At 34.8% G+C, this 20,482-nt stretch overlaps 1 pseudogene; it reads left to right on the top strand.

Moving 5' to 3' along the window:
- Positions 1-8,188: 8,188 nt before the first annotated feature.
- The window catches only part of LOC112824128 (glutathione peroxidase 1-like), a 53,634-nt pseudogene continuing 41,340 nt past the window's right edge, over positions 8,189-20,482 (top strand).

The following is a 20,482-nucleotide window of genomic DNA, read 5'->3' as shown; positions in this document are numbered from 1 at the left end:
CTTATTACTTGTTATCCTTAAAAAGAAGACAAATTCCATTCATCTTTGCATTGCTGTCTACATATCTAGTTTTGCATATACATATTTACATCTCTTTCAATAACAAGATGGGGATTGAATTTGTGGTACAAATTAAATAAACACAAAATTCACTTGAATACCCAATTATAGATTAAAATATGGAGAAATAGAGAGTCACTATAATTTGTTGGCAATTGGGTGGCTATTCTTGTTTATAAAAGTAGCTTCATTTTGGTGTAAGGTCCCTAATTTATAAGAATTTATTCAAAGGTATAAACATTAGAGTTAGGCTTACCTTCAAACATTCATAAAAATTCCTGGATTCCAATGGCTCATAACTTTAAACAAAATCCCTTTGGCTATTTTTAAGGCAGAGGCAAAGAACAGGAGCAATTTTCTAATTTTAAGTTCAACTTAAACTTACTGTGCTTCAATAATTCAGAAATCAATGAACTATAAAAACTGAAGATTTGCATGAGTTCAATTCCTTCCCAGCTAAGATTAGTTCAGAAATTTAGGCAAGATATATTTTTTTTAATTATTTGAAAGCAACATATTATGAAAATATTTATTTGGGATTTGTTTAGTATAAAATGGGTGATTAATTCCAAATATAGAATATAATATCAAATAAAGCTTAGTTATTTTGTGTTATTGCATGATCGGAAAAATTTAGCATGTATATATTTAAGATATTATGATATAGAAAAGTTAGGATCTTTATCTTGAGCTATACAAAATCTTCTAAAAATGGACTAAATTATTAGCATAAAATGAGAGCATACTGATAGGTTTATTATATTGTAAACAAATATTTATGCTGAATTTATATTATACATTACATGTAAATATTTGAGTTCTCAGAATATTTTACATTCAACAAAGTATAAAATTTACATTTTGAAGAATATAACTTTAGAACATCACTCTCCAATAGAACCTTCCGCAATGAAGGGTGTCTGATATCTGCACCGTCCAATGCAACAGCTACTAGCCAGATATGGGTATTGACAATTCAAAGGAGGCCAGTACAAATGAATAACAGAATGTTTAGTTTTATTTACTTTTAATTAATTAAAAGATGATATAGACACGTGTCTAGTGGATCTCCTGTTGGACAGCTCAGATCCAGAATGAAATCAATCCTTCATATTCTCCTAACTTTTGAATCCTTAAAAATTATATTAACTACAATATTTGCAATCTCCATATAACAGGATATTAGGAAACTTCAAAGACTACTAATTCATTATTTTCAATATGGAATTTTGTGAAAACAGATTAATGCTATATATGAAAGTACAGCATATATCGTTAATATCCCTAAAAATCCATCAATGCATATAGATTATTGGTATCAATCACTACTATGAAATAAGACTCTCTCACTCCACACAATACATGGTCTTCAGATTTGTATAATTTTTATTTTTTTATTTGTTTTAACATTTTATTTATTTATTTGACAGACAGAGAGAGACAGAGAGAGAGGGAACACAAGCAGGGGGAGTGGGAGAGGGAGAAGCAGGCTTCCTGCAGAGCAGGGAGCCCAATGCAGGGCTTGATCCCAGGACCCTGGGATCATGGCCTGAGCCAAAGGCAGACATGTAACCGATTGAGCCACCCAGGTGCCCTGGATTTGTATAATTTTTAAATAGAATTTACAAATCAGAAGACTATCATACAAATCTATTATTTCAAACTGCAAAAGTACAATCTTTTTTAGATATTTTTCATTTCCCCACTTCTACCTCCCACCTCTATATAAATTTCTTTGTGGTGTTTTTATATGTCTATAGCTTATTAAATTAGGAAGATAGTAAGGTAGAACTTTTCTAAAATTTGGAACTGTAAACAGCTTGTTTCTTCCATGACACATGTGCTCTCTACAGGGGAACTTGTAATGCTGACTTGCAAAAGATTCCATAACCAATCTGTCCTTGGGACTCTCTACCTTGTTCTTATTTCCAAAGATGAATGTTTTCTGTACTTTGCCAAATACCAGGAAGACCGGATTCATTCAAGGCCAAATTATTTAAAAGAATATTTTGCACACTTCCTTTTAGGGACAAGATTTTTTGGTTTTCTTTTGTTTCTGTTTGATTGTGTTATATTCTATAGTGATTGCCAGAATAAAAATGATATAAACTATTCTATAGTGATTTCCAGAATAGAAACTATAAAACTATAAAAGCAAATACGAATAGTATTTTAATTTTTTTCTAATTTAACGGTGACATCAGGGAAGTGTGAAACAAAATGCAATCCATTCATTTTTCATTAGAGTTTATAGGATTATGGTCAGCATTAAATAAACTAAAATAAATTAAGCACTGGTAATAGTACATGACAGATACAATTACTACTAATCTTTTCATTTAGGGTAAAATTCTTATATAGCCACTAATAAATTTTATTCTGAGGGAAATATCAAAAATACAGCAGATCTTCTCCACAATGTTGTACAGATAGTGCTTCAAAGAAGTAGTACTTTCCAGAAATACAAAATTTTGTTACAAAAAAATCTAAATAACAAAAATTAGCATTCTGTCTGTCATATCCTTGAATAATCTCAGTGAGCCTCCATCACTGGAGTCAGTACTTTAAGCTATTTTTTCTAATAATGGAAATAGATTTGTCCCAGTCCACCCACATTCCCCTGCCCAGTCAATGTCATGCTTCTGTTAAGAGTGCTGACTAGTGTTCCAAGAGCACTCCCACCCCCAGTAATAATTAACTACAGCGCCATGGTCAGTTGGCTAAAACATTTCAGTCCCTTTCTATCATTCAGTCCAGGTAAATCAGGAAATCATGACAGGTTTTTAAAATTCTGGTTATTTCTTTCAGTTTACAAGCTATGGATTGTTTTTTCATCTCCTTCATGAAACTCTTAATTATAGTAAAGAAATATATTGGCAGAGTAATATTTCTACTATATAAAATAAAATAATCTTGTAGTAATATTTTACACTACTTATTATCCAAACAAATTTTAAGAAAATACTAATTAAATGGGTAGGTTACAGTTTTAGAATGAACATATAAACATTCTTATACTATTTTCTATAGTATCTGAAAGTAGAGCATTAGTTCTTGAAAATAACACATTAACTAACAGTGAACTAATATTTTCAGAAAATCAACTGTTCAAGGACATCATGGTGAGATAAAATAATTTTTAAAAATTTTTATTTGCTTCAAGGACCTTAAAATCAAGGTGCTATTCAAAACAAACTCATAGAAAGCATTAACAATATTATGTCGTATGCAATAAGTATCAACTCTTTACTTCAGAGAGTAAGTACAGAAAGAGGTGGGACTTTATCTGGGTGATAAAAGAATCTGGCAACATGCATGGAAGGATAAAGTCATGGAAAATAATAGAAATACTATTTTGTAACAGGGAGGGTAACAAAGATGGCAAATTGGGCATACAATGCATACACAGGCATTTTGCCAGGAAAGAGCATGTGTAAGAGAAGCACACTGGAGTTTTATTATGGGGAATCTTAAATATCAGTTCTAGCAATTATTGTAAGAAATGGGGAGACACTGAAATTTGAAGCTGGCATTATTCTGTATTGTTACTATCTTCAGGAAATTAATTAGGTGATTACATACAGGACATATTTGAATAGGGAGAGGTAAAGCATGGTGGCAGTGGTGGTGGTAGTAGTCATAGTAACCACTGGATTTCACTATAAAGTTGTTATTTGACAAAGTTACTTTTACATATTTTATCTCATGTGATTGAAGCAAGACTGATAAAAGACTTCTTTAGAGTTGAGGCAATAGGAGCCTGAACGACAAGATAAATCGGCATTGTTTTAAAAGTAACTAACATAAACAAGGCATGGTAGTTAGGTGATGTGGGAGTAGGTGAGACACCAGTGATTGTGCTGGGGTGCTAAGAGAAATAGCAGAAAGTGAATCAGGAATTAGTTCGACAAAAAATCCTGTTAATTGTTTTCTAGGGTGTTGAGTTTGAAGTGACAGTAAAACATTAAAGTTCAAATACTCAGTAAGTAATGAAGACCTTGCAACCCCTTACATAACAGACCTCAAGGCCAGAGGTCAAAATAAGTAATTCTCTAAGAATATCTTTGAGGGGGGTGTAGAAAATTACTTTCAGGAAAGAAAGAATGAGAGAATTTGGAAAACCAGGAAAATGTAGTGTCACAGATATAATGAAACAAAAGACTCTTAAGCAAAGAGACATGATCAACTGGTCAAAATTTCCAAGATTGAAGAAGGCTTTTAGGTTGGGAAGAAGATTACTGACGATCTTCACGTGTAGACTTTCAGGTATCAGGATGCAGTAGAGATTAGGAAATGAAGGGTGGTGAGAATATTGTGCCAGACAATAGCAGAACAAAGGCAAGAAATGAGAAAGGAAAAATACAACCACTTTATGGAGCGAGAAGGTTCAAAGAGAAAGAGATAAGAGGAGAGATTCAATGTGCTAGAAATTTGGGAACAGACAGAGAAGCACAAGGTTCTAAGTGGGCAGAGAACACAAATTCAAAACCAGAGGGAGGAAATGCCTTTTTGTAACCCACACATTCTTAATATAATCTCCTAATTAAAGCACATTAAAAGTAGAATACCAACCAAAATATTTTTATGGTAATTATTGTATACAATAATCATTAAGTCATTTTACTGATAGAACATGAACAATACGAAAAAAAGGAAAAAGTTGAGCTTCAACACTCCTGGAAAAGATTTTCTTTAATCATGAGTTGTACAGTCATTCCTATTTCCACATAGCATTATAGATCCCAAAAGTGGGCTCAGAGGGCAAGTACTCAAACCAGTGATAAAGAAAATCCAGTTCAAAGCATTCTCATATTACCAAGTCATATTTTTATACTTATATCCTGATTTTTACAGCTTATAAAATTGCCTTTTTCAGATAACACACATGAATGGAATTTATAGTGTTTTGTTCTTAATACAAACCATGCTTTCTGCTTTTACTAGTTCTATCCCACATTTGTTGCAATAGTCACTTCATTTCCTTCTTACCACATAAAGCAAAAAGGCCTTCTTGTGAGGAAGGATGGAAAGTACTTAAGACTAGTAGAACAATAAAGTCCTATATATCTCAGAAAATAGAAGAATAGTGTTCCAGATAGCTTCTTTCACCTGCAGTAGTTTTGTGACTGTTAACTGCATAGTATCCATTTTACACTGTGTTCACACTAGTTTTGTGTCTGAGAAAACAGCACTGAGAATATTAATAACCCATTAAGATGGAAAACTCTGTTTAGAAACAATGAGGTGAGTTTTACAAGTCAGTAAAATCAAGTTCACTGTTCCACGAGAAGGCTCAAATAATAGTCAAGGTTAAATTTACCCTCTAAACTTCCCTAGTATCAAAGTCCTTGGAGGATCATTTTTCTTAGTATCTTAGAGCAAACTGTCTATAAGCTACTCTTCTATCTTATTGAGAAATAGCTTAGATATTGTTCTGGTATGAAAATATAGTTTTCAACTGGCCTTAATTTCAAGACAGTAAATATTTACACAAAAATGATATGTATTTTTCCTAACAAGGTGTAAATCACATAATATTGACTAGAAAATGCTGTTTACCTTTACCAACCAATGATCTGTCTACCTACCCATCCAAGAAACAAAAAGTCATTATGTCAATTCATCATCATCAGAAACAAAATTTTCCTATAGTATTGATATTACCGGTCACTTTTAGCTCTGGTCCCCAGCACAGCTTAAACAACAATTTTTTTCCCAGATTTAACTGAATATAAATACTGTGCTTTGAACTGGTGGCATCAGCAAAATATTGGCGCTGCAGGCCAACCTGTATTTCAGAGCTAAAAGCAATTCTGTATATTTCACTTACAGTATGATTGATGCAATAACTTTCAAGAATTACTTGGAAAATAAAGAGAAGTAATTATATTAAAGGCATTCTCAGTTATAAGACTTTACTTTTCAGCCTGAAAGTATTTTGTCTATACTAATGTCCTGTGGCTAAATCCCAGTTTCAATTCAATTAAGAGACCATTAGTGTTCATCAAAATGATTTAAAAGTATTGGATGGACAGTACTTGTGCATACCATAGGTGCTAAATAAACATTAAATAGTGGAAAAGAAATTTCAAAATGTGGTCACTTTCCTAGCCTAATCAAATCAAATTTCCCTTTCATTTAATGCAACAGATAGTGGTCCTTGCAGAGTAGGAACAATTAATAGTATCTAATAAAATTATACACAGCACACGTTTTAGATACAACTTTAGATAAAATAGGTAAGTTTAGATAAAACATATTTTCTAAAAAATAGAATACAATTTTATTCAGTTAATTTTGACGAGGCATTTTTTGTTCATTTAGTGTGAAATTACTGGTGAGGAAACAAACAACATAAGAATGTAAACTCCTATGAAATAAGCCTGTATAAAACATACTTGCATCCCATTATAAATTACAACTGACTACATAGTTAAGAGACACCCTTCGACATACAGATTTTCTGTTAATATAGTTTGAACGATATTCATTAAACACAAAAATGTCAAATGAATATACCTGGGGTAATATAATATATCATCTTTGTGCTAAGGCATATAGCCCAAGAAATAAAAATCAATAAATGCAAGTAAAATCAAATCTCTACTCATAAGGCATAGTGATAGATACCATAGATCCTCTATTCTTATTTCTTAGCCTTTCCATATATTGGTAGTACCTACTTTTCCCCAAAACTTTAATTTTAATTTTATTTCTCATTCTCAGCAACCAATCCAAAGCTTTGTAAAAAAAAAAAACGAATTTTTGAGGACTTCTCTTTCTCTTCCTGCCCTCCTCCTTCCTTTTATGTCTATCTTGTCCTTTTTCCAAAGTCCATTTCACCCTTGAAGTACAGATCAACCATTCCTCCCTCTCCAGTTGTCCCTCTCTGTTCTCTGTTCTTCTCTTCTTTTTCTTCCCCATCCCTCTTTCTCCCTTTCAATATCTCTTCTCATGAATCAGACTCTCAGAAACAGATCTGTCAGTTGCACAATTCTTCACTGAGAGCAAGAGAGAAGAAGATCATTTCTTCAGGCAAAGACAGATTTGCCTTAAGAGGGTAAGGAATGTTGGTGGTGGGGTTGGAATGTCTGTGGATATTCTCTTGTTAAATGTTTTTGTCCTTGTTATTAAAAAACAAACAAACAAAAAACAAACGCAAGTTGTCAAAGATCTTATATGGACATGTCTCAGTCCACCTTCAAGTTTCAAAATTTAGGCTAGAAAAAAGAATGATACTGATATTCAGAGTTTAACACCATGCTTTACATCTCAAACAATTTCCCAATTCAAATATAAGTAAAAGCCCATTAGACATTGTGAAGTCAATAACCTCTCTCTCCATGGACGTTCTATTTAAAGACTGAAACGGATCCATTTAAGTCATGAAGATTACTGTACCCATCTCCAGTCTAGGCACCTAATGACAATGCCTTCCATGGACAAACTCTATCTTGACTTATGAAAAGAAGGCATAGAAAAAAAAAAAAATCCAGTTCTACTTACCTGTTGTGCCAGAAAAGAGAAACTATGGTCAGTTATAATACTTTAAACTGTAGTATACTTTTCAGTTTCCAAAACCTATTCATTTACAGTATTGCGTTTGACCCACAGCACTCTGTGAGTTAGCTATTATTATTTCAATTTCATAGACGTAGTAACTCGAGCCCCGAGAGGTTAAATGACTTGCCCAAGTTCAGATAGTAAGTGACAACAGAACTTGGAACCTGTGACTTCTAAAATTGGCTCCAAAGATATCTTTTCATTTTCACAGACAAAAACTAAGTCTAAAATTTATTATGTGGATAATGGGTTATTCATTGCCTTTTGTGTTTTCTCACAAGGAAGAGACACCAGGACAGAGACACTCGACATGTCGAAAGTGATGTAGGGTAGAGATCAAGCAAGCTGGTTGGACTCTTGCGCCTCTATATTTCCCTATATGGTGCCTTATGAATACTATATGCCTTCTGCCACAATAGCCCTTACACCTTGAATCCTTTTAACAAATCATAAAAGATACAATGATTGAGTCTCTATAACCATAGCAAATTGAATGCAAAGCAAAACCTTTTTTTTTTTTCTTTTCATCCAATTTGCCAGGAGTCATCCTATGATCACACACGCAATGGGAATCGCGGTTGTGTCTCTGATTGAGGTTACAGCCACATGGATGAGTGGCAGTAGGGCCAAAACCCGCATGGCCGCATTAACAGTTACTCTATTGCTGCGCTCTGAACACAGAGGCTGCCTAGTAAGTGGCTGCCTGACTGAAGCATGAAATGAACACAAGAAAGTAGCTTCTGAAGCCTGCCTACTTTGGCCTCTGGGCCTACTGAGGGAAGTTCCTTGAGATATTTATTTCCTTGAATGCATGCTAATAAGTGCTTGCAAGTTCCAGACTAAGACTCCACCTCACTCAGTCACAGTTTTGCCTGACAGAAATTTTCAGGCTCTCTTTTTGAGAATTAATAGTTAAGTGAGTCACAGTATTGTCTCAGCTTTCCGATCTGACTGCAGCCTATGTTCCCATAAACCCTTCCTCGGTTTCTCCATTGGCTTTGCAATTTTAACTTTGGGAATCATCTTTGTCTGTCTTTTTTTTTTTCAAGATTTGTTTTTTGTCTTCTCTCGTTCAAGTGCATTAATGCCTTATCCCATCAATCCTCCACACAAACATATGAAGAAGAGATATGATAGGAAAACATTTCCATGTTTGTCTCTGGAGCAAAACTTTGCATTTAATTTGAATGATTTGACAATGCACCTGACAAAATAACTGACTTTAAAGTTTGGACCTTCCTTGTTCATCAGGTTTTTTTTTTTCCTCCTATAACTCTTTAAAGAAAGACTTTGCTTTAAGACCTAGTGACCCATGTGAGTAGGATGCCACAAACTAATAAACGAAGAATTCTACCATTTACAAAGCAATGTGATCGGCCAACATCCCACCCAGAATCTCTCCGTGTAAACAAAAATAATTAAGAACATCATTTGGATGGATGTTTATGCTTTTTTTCTGATTAGTTGAAATTTTATAACTCTGGATAAAAGTTGGAAACCAAACTAATGAATACATTATATTAGAGGCAAACCATCATGGACTCATTTCCACAATGAATTCAAAAACACATAGATTTTTGTAAACATAACAATTCAGAATGCTTTAATTATTGTGTTAGTATGAGGTAAAATGAAAACATTTTGTGCTATGATTAGGGTAGTTTACGTTGCCAAATACAAAGATGTTTGCTGTTTTGCTTAAACAGATATTTTTGCATTCTGACTTGGCCCCTCATTACTTGAAGGAAAGTAATATTTTTTCTTACTTAACAACACTTCCATAGGACTTTGTTACTCCTTAAATAAGAGCTATAAATTTGGAATAGAAGCCACTTAAAAGAAAATTTTAGTCTTTAAATATATACTATGCGTATAAATTTTAATTCACACTTTCATAATTTACAATGTATAAACAAAGTGTAATATATTGTATGCCATCATTTGTGTTCATTTTTATCATTTGTAGTTGGGAAATATTTACTCATAGATTCGGAATGCATTCTAAAATAGAATGAAATCTATATCTCTGTATGTCACATGTCAAAAATCTATCCAGAAATTTATTTTTTTATTGTGATGAATATGTTCCTTAATGCTGCCTACATACCAGCTGATTATTTTCTGTTTTCTGGTTAAATTCTGTGACTCATTCCCAATTTTTAAAACTACTTTTATATTATAAGATTATCTAGAATGCAATCAAATATAAACTTCCAGATTTTCATTTTTACAGTTGAAATAATAATAATAATAATAATGATAATGATAATACAAAATAAGATTAGTAATAATGGAGGACAATTATTTAATTTTAAAAATGACATATGCATATGATCTTCTAATGATTACCTTAATTATGATTCAAATTTAAATGAGACATCAGAGGTATTCAGCAATACCTGGCTATCCCTCTACTTCCCCTAAAACCAATGCCAAACCTTCCCCAATTTTCTCTACATTCTAATTCCAACCTCTCTCTGTTCCTCTTCCAATCTGTTCCCTCCTCAGTTCCCTCTCTTTCTCTCTCCTGTAGGCTGTGCGGGGAGTGCAAATTGGCCCTACCTCAGCCTTAGCTCTAACCTGGACCCTAACTCTAGCCTTAGGACTAGCCCTAGCTCTAGCTCCCCTCTGCTGATGACCTGTGTCATGTTACCTGGAGAAATTGTGCCTATTGGACATTAATCCCTTTTACATCTTACCTCATCATCTATATTTATCTCTATCTGCATTCATCTTTACTTTCTTCTTTTATAAAGGAAGCAAGGGATTTGCCCTTGTATCTTGGGTTCCTATCTAAAGCTTCCTCCTGAGCATTATCATTTCATCCCATCTCATCTCTTCAGGAAAATCTTGCCCACAATTAATTCCTTTTTTTCTCTATCTTCACTAAGACTTCCCTAATTGTTCTCTATATCATAGAAAGCTGATGAGCTGTCTTTCATCCCCACACAACAAACACAACTCCTTCCGTAATACTTTTATACTCTAGCGCTCATCTATTTTACTATATTTCTTCATATCCATGATTCTCAAACAGTTTCCATTTGTTTTTGCCCTACCATTCCTTCATCTTGCTGTTAGATCCACATTTTCCACATCAAATATGGTCTCATCGAAGTCACTACTGGGACTGCTAAACATGGGTCACTTCTCATTTCTAATTTCAGCTGAACTCTGTGTATGTGTGAAGTTAGGGTATTAATTGCCCTAATGATCTCTTCCAACTTACTGTGGTTCTTCTCATTCTTGGACTATTAAGTACCAGTTTCATTCCCTGACTCTTCTGTCTCATTTTGCTTCTTAAGTGTCTTTGTGTTTTAGAACTCTATATTTTATTCCTTTTTTATTCTATTCCATAGTCGATCTCCTTCACCTTAAGATTTACATAAACCAACATACCTATATCTTTAACTCCATCCTTAGTTCCAGACCTGCATATCCACTGGCATCTCTAGTTATTTGCTCTTTAAGAACTTCTTATTCAGCTGTCCAAAAATTGATCTTACAATTCACTTTTTCAAATTTTATTTATACCTAATAATGAGGCATTCATGTTTAAAAATGAACTACAGTGATTTAAATCTACTAGTTGGGATATATTGAATAATGGTTTTTGTAATCAATCTTACTCTTGGTGTTATTTAACATATTTGCTAATTAATTTTCTAGTGTATTACATATAATTTTTGGATGATATTAAAATTAGTTGGTATTGGTGCTGGAACAAAAATCCATAAGTAATGAGATAACAAAAATAAATAAAAATGCTCTGTAAACTCTAAGTTACTCTCTCTTTATATGGATGTATTTCTATTTCTTGAGAAAATCCAATTATAGTTGGAGATGCACTAACTTATTATTATTGTACTATATGTATGCAATTTTATGTATTTCTAAATGATTAGCTTGCTAACTCTGAAAATAAAGGGTAGGCAGTTTATCATGTTCACTCAGTCAACACTTAAATTCATACTGAAGTCCAGTGAGGAAATATCTGAACACAATCTAGCAAATAAACCCAAGAATATCACTGTCCAAGCTAAAACTTGCTTCTTTCATTGAGATATTTAGGTTATATTTTATTTGAGAAGGAAACCTCAGGTTTTCTACTTTCCTGTGTAGGGGAAAAAATCCTACTATGTCTTTCTTCTCTGAGTGTCTCCTTTACCTTCACAGAGAACACTTCACTTCTGGTCACCAAATGTGTTAAAACTTGTTGTTACTGTATCCCCCCGCCCCCCGACCAAGCAATTCTCTGCCACGCCAGCTGTATGTCCTACACTTTAACTCAATTCTGATACTACCTACCGGGAGATACTCTCAGATCCCACAGGTTGAGGGCTCAGTCCCACAAGACTGCCTCTATCCCTCACTTCACTTGCCAGTTACAAACCCAGTTTCTTCTGACCAACCAGCTATAGATGGGCAGTTACAATGACCCCCTCCTCAAGTTTGGTTAATTTGCTGGAGCAGCTCACAAAACTCAGAAAAACACTTACTGATGTTTACCAGTTTATTAAAGGATATGATAAATGATGAAGATGAGTAGCCAGATGAAAGAGATGCATAGGGCAAGATATGTGGGAAGGGGCTTGGAGCTTCCATGCCCTCTCCAGGTGCCCCACTCTCCTAATACCGCCGTGTGTTTGCCAACCCAGAAGCTCTCTGAACTGTGTACTTTTGGGGTTTTATGGTGTCATGTAGGCAAGACTGACCATTAACTCTATTTTTAGCCCTTCTCTCTTCTCAAGAGAATGGAAGGCTGAAAATTTCAAGCTTCTAATCATGACTTGGTCTCTCCAGTGACAAGCTGTCATCCAGGAGACCACCCAGAGTCACCTCATTAGAACAAGACACCCCTATCACACAATTACAAGTTTCAGGGACACTGTGTCAGGAACTGGGGTGAAAGACCAATGTGAAAACAAGAGATACCACAAATGTCCTTATCACTTAGGAAATTCCAAGGGTTTTTAGGAGCTCTGCCACAAATGGAGACAAAGATCAAGTATGTATTTATTATTATATATACTTGGTCTTTCTTATTTCTCAGTCTATTCTTATTATAAATAGCAATATCACACTATCATAATGACAAACATCATAATTCTGTTTCCCAGAAAAAGTAGACAGGACCAACAACCAAAACAAACAAACCCCAAACAACTCAACGATACACAATGAGTACTTACTGCTCATGTGTGTAGAATTAGCAAGGTGTCAAATAGGTAGCTCTGCAGATCTTGGCTGAGCTTGCTCACATGTCTAAAAGCTGTCTGGCTATTGTTAAATTAATTAAATAAGGAGGCCATTAGTAGTCTGAAGTGTCTATAATGCTGTGACTGCCTACGTAAGCAAACCAAAACCTAAGCCTGTAAATGCCTCAAGGTTAAGAAATCAAAACCTAAGGACAACTGATCACAAACAGCCAACTAGGCTTTAAATATAACCAATCAATAATTTCTTTACTTGGCTTCTGCCTTTTCTCTATGACAGTATCTCCTGAAGCTCCTGTCCTTGGAGCACTCTTAACCATTCTGGTTTGGTGCTATCCAGTTCAAATTGATAAATGCTCAGAGAAATTCTTAATTTTTTTTATTATGCCTCAGTTTATCTTTTAACACTATAAGCTCAGCTACAATGAAGCAGTGGGAGCAGTTTGGCTCTGTTCTATGTGTCTTTTCTCCTCCATAAAGCTAGCCCAGGTATAACCACATGGCAAAGGCAGAGGCATAAGAAAGTAAAACCAAGACTTCTTAAGTATGGAATCACTCTTGCCAGCATCTAAATGGCCAAAGTCGGTCACATGGCCAAAGTCAGAATGAAAAGGTATTATAGTCACATGGGAAAGACAGGTGTACAGGAAAGAAAGACTGTTTAAAGCCATTTAAAACCATTGTTTGCAATCTACCACAACTGTTTAATTTTCTCTTCAGAGCTTTCAGGAGTTTTGCTTTTTTTTTGGTTTGGGTTTTGGTTTTCTTTATGTAAAATTAAGTTCTGGTCATTTTGGTAAGTGCTTTTATGTACATTAGCTCACTGAAATTTTACAGCAACACTGTGAAATCAGCATTATTATTCCTATTAATAACTCCTAATATCTCTTATTTTACAAATATGAAGCTAAGGTCTAAAGGAGATAATTAGCCCAAGGTCACAGTGATTGCAGATAGAAAACCTAAGATGTGAACGCAGATGGTCTGACTCCAAAGACTTCTTAACCACCATGTTATGGTGTCACAAATGCCCAAATTAAAAAATAAAATAAAATAAAAAATCCTGTGGGGCGCCTGGGTGGCTCAGTCATTAAGTGTCTGCCTTCGGCTAAGGTCATGATCCCAGGGTCCTAGGATCAAGCCCCGCATCAGGCTCCCTGCTCAGCCGGAAGCCTGCTTCTCCCTCCCCCACTCCCCCTGCTTGTGCTCCCTCTCTCACTGTGTATCTCTCTGTCAAATAAATAAATAAAATCTTTAAAAAAAATCCTGTGATGATGTTATCTTCTGCTTAATGACATTTTTTATTACATATAAAGAAAAATGTAAAACATTAATATACTTTTATAGTTACATGTTGTATCTCTTAATTCTTTTTTATTAGTGAAATAATTAGAATCATTTTTATCACATTTACAAGAGTATTATACTTTTTGTTTTTGTTTTTGTTTTTTTTAACTCAGTTCTGACAATAAGAAAGTCTATAGCAATACTTGAGATTTGTAAATGAACCTCAATTATAAATGTTGTATTATAATGTCAGGTCTGGTGTTAAACTCACCCTAACAAACAGGAACTGCCACAGGCTTCAACTGCTAGTATAAAATACAAAGGAAAAAAAAAAAAGTAAATTCATTAAATCCTTACCACAGGCTTCTCATGCTTTAAAGTTAAAAATTGGCTTAAGCTTGAATGCTTCCAGCATTTTATAATTTGGCTTGTAATCAGTTAGGAGAAAGGAAAAGTAATCACCAAAACAGAGTAGTAGTTTACCATACTGCAACTGGGACAGCAATTTGATTTCATGATAACATCAAAACAAAGGAATGTCTAACAAATACAGTGAAACATTCTTTGTAACCAAAAGCTTGTGCCACGCAAAATTGTAATCAAAAAATTTAAACTCATGAACTCATATGCATTATATAATGATGAGTTTACATGTTGAAAATTAGATTTTATTGCTCAAAAACAACCAAAAAGAAAACAAAAACCTTTCAATCACATTACCACATCTTCTTTTTTCTCTAAATTTTTTTTAAAGTAACAAACATGTAATTGACCAATTTGAAGTACTTCTTAAAAACTAAAGAATGACAGACACAATTAATTAAGCAGTTTGAAGAACAGGACTAGAACAGGCTTTGTCATGCTGCGATAGAGCAATTGTTAGAATTTACACTGGTCATAAACTGGAAAAGGATACTGGTGTAAGAGAATACTTTGGCTGGTACTTCATCTCAAGCATTTGAAAAGTACAGAGGAAATAGTAATTTTAGGAAGTATAAAATTGAATGTCTGTTGCTAAGTGCTATTGATACATTGTGGGGGTAGGAGAACAATTCAAGGCTGAGATGATCAATAATCTATTTAAATGATGTGTGAAAGCCGGAAGTCTTTCTTAGCAGCATACAGAGACTCTCACCTTCCAAAGCTGGAGGGCAGAAATTTTTTTTTTTTTTTAAAGATTTTATTTATTTATTTGAGAGAGAGAGAGAATGAGAGATAGAAATCACGAGAGGGAAGAGGGTCAGAGGGAGAAGCAGACTCCCCGCTGAGCAGGGAGCCCGATGTGGGACTCGATCCCAGGACTCCAGGATCATGACCTGAGCCGAAGGCAGTCGCTTAACCAACTGAGCCACCCAGGCGCCCTGGAGGGCAGAAATTACTGAGAAGGTCATTACTCTGATTTTTTTTATCACCATAAATTAGTTCTGCCAATTCTTGAATTTCATACAAATAGAATCATAAAGTTCTTGGCTCTTTTTTCTCTGGTTTCTTTACTCATCATAGATCTGTGAGATTTGTGCATGTTGCTGAGTTTAGAAATAGTTTACTCTTTCATATTTCTGTGTTATATTGAAGTGTAGAGAAAATATGTTAGTGTTTCCATAGAGTAGGAGCTGTTTGAATAAATTTTACAGGAAACTTGTAATCCTGAGCTGGGAAAAGTCCTGGGAATTAAATTTACAAATATAGAGAGAGAGAGAAAATTCCAGAGAGATTTACCTAACTTCAGAGGTATGTGTTTACTCAAGAGAAAAAGAGGTCCAAGACTTTGGAGACATCTCTAGGTTGTAAAATCTGAAGACTTTAGGGACTCTCTGGCCATTGGAGAGATTTTATTTATATTCCAAATGGCTGTAGTGAGAACTTGGAATCCTTTCCTTTCCATCTCTCTGGAAAGAACAAAGGTTTTGCTCCCTCCTTTTGGAGAAGAGAGGGAGTCATCTCCCATTTTCTCCTGTATAAAAGCAGAGAAAATCAATTTTTCTCCATCTCTTGCTTATAATATAGACTTCAAAGTTTTTTGTGTATGACATTTGACCTGGCTTTCATTATACTACTACCCCAGGAGTAAGAAGGGGGATATGAGGAACCACAGAGCTATTATTTGCTCTTTAAGTAAATAATGATATTTCATGTATAGTTCAGATAATCTTTGTGGGAATTCAGGATAAAATCAGGATAAAATTAGTAAATATGAATATTAAAACCTCAACACTAATACTCCATTGTATAAGCAATAGAATATATCTACCCATCCTTTTGATACTCAGTTTGCTTTTTCTTTTTAAAGATTTTATTTATTATTTATTTGAGAGAGAGAATGAGATAGAGAGAGCATGAGAGGGGGTTGGGTCAGAGGGAGAAGCAGACCCCCTGCTGAGCAGGGAGCCAGATGTGGGACTCGATCCCAGGACCCCAGGATCATGACCTGAGCTGAAGGCAGTCGCTTAACCAGCTGAGCCACCCAGGCGCCCTCTCAGTTTGCTTCTAATAAGCAACTATTAAGGAAGAAAGCTGCTATGAACATTCTGTATATGTACATACAGTTTAGGGATCATATGCCCTCATTTTTGGAGGGATATTATAATTAGGAGTGAAACTGCTGGGTTACAGGAAAGTTACATGTTAGCTTTTGAAGGTATTGCCAAATGCCTTTCCAAAGTGATTTTACCAAGATGCACTTCCACCAAATATGCCAAGTGTTCTACTTGCTCCATATCATTAGCAAAATTTATTCTACTTCTGATAGATTCTTGTTTGTCAATATTATAAAGATACTACTGAATTATTTCCTGCCTTTCACAATATTTGTTCAGAAGTTAGCCAATATCTTACTATTGTTTCTTTGGAGGAACCTGTTGTTACTTCTCTGGCTACTTTCAAGATTACAGCTTTATCTTTATTTTTCAACATTTTAATGTGTTCTTAGATGTTTGTTCTGGTTTCTTTAATTAACTTTAAAATTTATTCTCCTTTGAGGTTTTCTGGTCTTTTTAAATCTAGGAGTTGAGGTCTAATTTTAATAGTTTTGGAAATTTCTAAGATATTAACTCATTAAATATTGCATTTGATTCAACCCATCTGTCCTTCCCTTCTGAGATTTCAATTTCAGATCATAGTAAATTGTAAAAATGGCCTCATTTTTTTTTTCCCTCATCCATGTAGGCATATCCTTTTTCAAAGGGAATTTATTGCTCTTCCCATCAAGAGGTTGAGCCTACTTCTCTGTTCCTTAAATCTTGTCTTGGATAATTGAATGGTTTGAGACATTGGGCAATTGTGGTAGAAACAAATGCTTAAAAAGCAGTTGAGCATTAGAACTTGTCCTCTCTCATATTCTTAGAACCTTGAAACCATCACATGAATTAATCAGAGCTAACCTCCTTCAGAAGGAAAAGCCAGGAGGAGGAGTGAGATGCCCTAGTCAGCAATCAGTCATCCAAAACCCTACAGCCTGACAAATAGCAGACATGAAAACTGTTCTAGATTATCTACCTACTTGCTGACCCTCCAGGTAACTCCAGATGCAGGCACTCTAGCCCAGGACAGATCAGTTAAGACTTTCCAGACCCAAGGAACAATTTAGTCAACCACAGAATTATGAAAAATTAACCTATAAACTGTAAAGAAATAATAAATGGTCATTGTTTCAAGACACTGCATTTTTTTTAAAGATTTTATTTATTTGACAGAGAGAGAGATAGCGAGAGCAGGAACACAAGCAGGGGGGGTGGGAGAGGGAGAAGCAGGCTTCCCGTGGAGCAGGGAACTCGATCCCAGGACCCTGGGATCATGACCTGAGCCGAAGGCAGACGCTTAACAACTGAGCCATCCAGGTGCCCTCAAGACACTGCATTTTGTTGTAATAAGTTACCTAGCAAAATCAAAATTTTCTCTGACATATACATTTTTATACCCTATGTCTTCCTTTCCATTTTTTTTTTCCATCTTGTAATTCACTTTATTTTTAAGATTTTTATTTATTTATTTGAGAGAGAGAGACAGAGACAGAGATAGTGACAGAGATAGCACGAGAGAAGGAGAAGCAGGTTCCCCACTGAGCAAGGGAGCCCAACACGGGGCTCAATCCCAGGACCCTGGGATCATGACCTGACCCAAGGCAGATGCTTCACCAACTGAGCCACCCAGGCATCCCTCACTAATTGTTTTTGTATCAGTTGTTAAATCTGTCCAATGAGTTCTTAAATTCAGACACTTTAATTCTAGAATGTGTATTTGATTGATTTTTTTGTAGATTTGTTATGTTGAAATTCCCCATAGGTTTCACCCATCTTGTCCATCTTTTTCTATCTTTAACATGTTAATGATAATATTTTAGTTATTGCTGCTAATTCATTGCGGCACTATGTTAGGGTCTACTTTGTTTATTGTTTCTTTTAATTATTAGTTGCATTTTCTTGCATCTTGGCATGTGTATTATTTTTTTTAACTTTAAGCCAGACTTTATCATAAAAGCCTTACAAAAATCCAGATAATATTTTCCACCCATGAGGAAGCTCCCATTTCCTCTCCTAGTAAAACAGAATTAGAGGATGATCATCTCTGTCAAATCAGGAATTGGTCTGGTTTAGGACTGAGTTCCACTGTTAAAAATTTAGTAAAACATATATTTTTAAAATTTTAATGAAAATGTAGAAAGCATTTTGTCCTTTAGCTTTCCACTTCATTTGCCTCCCAGCTTATGAAGGTCAAAAGGTAGCAAACGTCATAAAGGGAGACCAATTGCATGTTTGACACAGGCTATTCCTCAGCCACCCCATCAGTGTGGCTCTGGCTGCTGGACTAGCCCCTACCCTGTCCACTACCCCAAATTCAAAACAGTTTTCTAAGGAAAATCAGTCTTTGTTAGGGACCCCCTTCATTTCCAACCCATGTACCACTTATGTGAGACCACCAAAAGCGATCATTGTTTTAATGGATATATAATGTTTTTGAGGAAGAAAATTTTTTCCTGACTGCCAGGACTAAATACTCTATTAAACAGAAATTAATCGGTTTCCCCTATTGGCATATCCAGCACTTCCCTATTGGCATGTATACATTAGACTGATAAGTAGGTAGGTAGGTAGGAAGATACAGTGTTTTCTCTACTATATTTTAATTATCTCATTTTTCCTCTTCCTGTTCTTTAAATATATTTGATCTTAGAATTTCTCTGGTCTCCTCATTATTTTTTTTCTGTTCCTATTGAATTGTCTATATGTTATTCCCCAGAGATCTTATATACTTGCCCATTTTCAGCAATCATCTTCACATATAACTCTTCAAAGTTTTTATTTCTAATTTAATCTCTTTCTTCAGTTCCACTCTGGCAAAATTTGTGTACTAAATGCCCCGCCTGACTGTTTTGCTGGCTTCTGAAATTTGTGCTACCAGAGAATACTGTATACTTGTTAAAGAGTCAATGGATGTATTTAGGTAAACTTTTTGTTGCCTATTCTAAAATTTCCAAGAAGAATAAATTTAGAGGTAGCAATCTGGTTTTAAGTTCATTGAAGAGAACAGTAAACAAATTATCATAAAACTCAATGTTTTTATCAAGCACCTCATCCATTCACTGAAAAATATTTATTAGCATCTATTATCTTATAAATATTATTCTAAACAATGGTGATACATCAGTGAACAAAACAGACATAAATCCTTTTCTTGTGAAGTTTACATCGAACCTGGGGAGATAGACAATAAACAACAGGCAGAATAAATAGCCAACAAATATGCAACAGAAAGATACTATATAATGTTACAACATGAAATGTGCTATAAGAAATAAATAAGGAGACTAAGGAGGGCGGGAAGAAAAACAGTGGTCAGAATGAGCCTCGGAAGTTGAAATTTGAGCAAAGACTTAGAGTAGATAAATGAGGAATATATCATAGGTTTCCACCACAAAAACAGAACCAGTAGAACATATATAGTCTCCTCAAGAGAGAGAGACAGAGACAATGAAAGAGAGACAAAGGGACAGGTGCATATGTGTGTTTGATCCTCTTTGTTCATGGATTTCTATGTGTATATGTATCGGGGGTATATTTAAATTTACGTATACATTATTCACGTATGTGTATGTATAGTATATTTGATGTGTATGTGTGGGGGGGGTGTATGATCTTCATTATTTATGGACTCCATATTTGCAAGTTTATCTACTCACTAACATTTATTTGTAACCTACAAATCAAAGCAAGCCAATAATCATGTACTGTTGTGGTCATTCACGAACATGCACAGAGCAGCAAAAAATTTGAGTCACCCAACATACACGTTTCTAGCGGCAGGCAAACAAGGCAATACCATGCCTTCCTGTTTTAGCTCTTATACTGTAACAAGTCTAC

This window comes from Callorhinus ursinus, unplaced genomic scaffold (assembly GCF_003265705.2).
Source record: "Callorhinus ursinus isolate GAN/ISIS: 27379988/994484 unplaced genomic scaffold, GSC_fseal_2.0 scaffold9, whole genome shotgun sequence".
NCBI classification, from domain to species: Eukaryota; Metazoa; Chordata; class Mammalia; order Carnivora; family Otariidae; genus Callorhinus; species Callorhinus ursinus.
Note: the sequence above shows the minus strand (reverse complement) of the source record. Positions and strands in the feature narration are given on the sequence as shown.